Source organism: Centruroides sculpturatus, unplaced genomic scaffold, assembly GCF_000671375.1.
Source record: "Centruroides sculpturatus isolate CEXI.00-Female unplaced genomic scaffold, Cexi_2.0 scaffold62, whole genome shotgun sequence".
Lineage (NCBI taxonomy): Eukaryota > Metazoa > Arthropoda > Arachnida > Scorpiones > Buthidae > Centruroides > Centruroides sculpturatus.
In genome coordinates, this window is record NW_019384388.1 from 492,537 (window position 1) to 493,253 (window position 717).

Below are 717 nucleotides of genomic sequence, written 5' to 3' on the forward strand. Positions count from 1 at the left end.
ACTTAACACTTCCATTGTTGATGGAAGTGTTAAGCCTTAATCCTGTCCCTCTCCCCCGTGGGGAGGAATTTCGAAAAATCCCTTCTTAGTGTGCGTTCTCCTAACGTACCCTAACTGTGTACCAAATTTCAACTTTCAACTCCTAACCGTTTGGGCTCGTATCCATAATGTATATAGAAGTTTTAATCCTGTCTCTCTCCCCCGGGGGGAATTTCGAAAAATCCCTTCTTAGTGTGCGTTTTCGTGACATACCCTATCTGTGTACCAAATTTCAACTTTCAACTCCCAACCGTTTGGGCTCTGCGCTTATTATTATTATTATTATTATTATTATCATCAACCCGTCTCGATTATATATTAGATAGAAGTGAAAATGCAATTGGAACAACTAAAGAAGGTAAAGCTACCGGACCAGACGAAGTTCCCGCTGAAATTTTGAAATTACTGGACGAAGACTGTCTCGACATTTTAGTGGATTTTTACAACATTATTTACGAAAGTGGTGTAATTCCTCTACATTTTTTAATGTCTACGTTTATAACAATTCCCAAAAAAGATAATGCAAAAAATGTGGTGATTATAAAACTATAAACCTGATGAGTCACGTTTTAAAAATTTTCTTAAAAGATTAATTCAAAAAGTAAATTCTACGGACTTCAGACGAATTATAAGAGAACAAAACTAGTTATTTCACGCAAGAAAAATATAGATAATGCA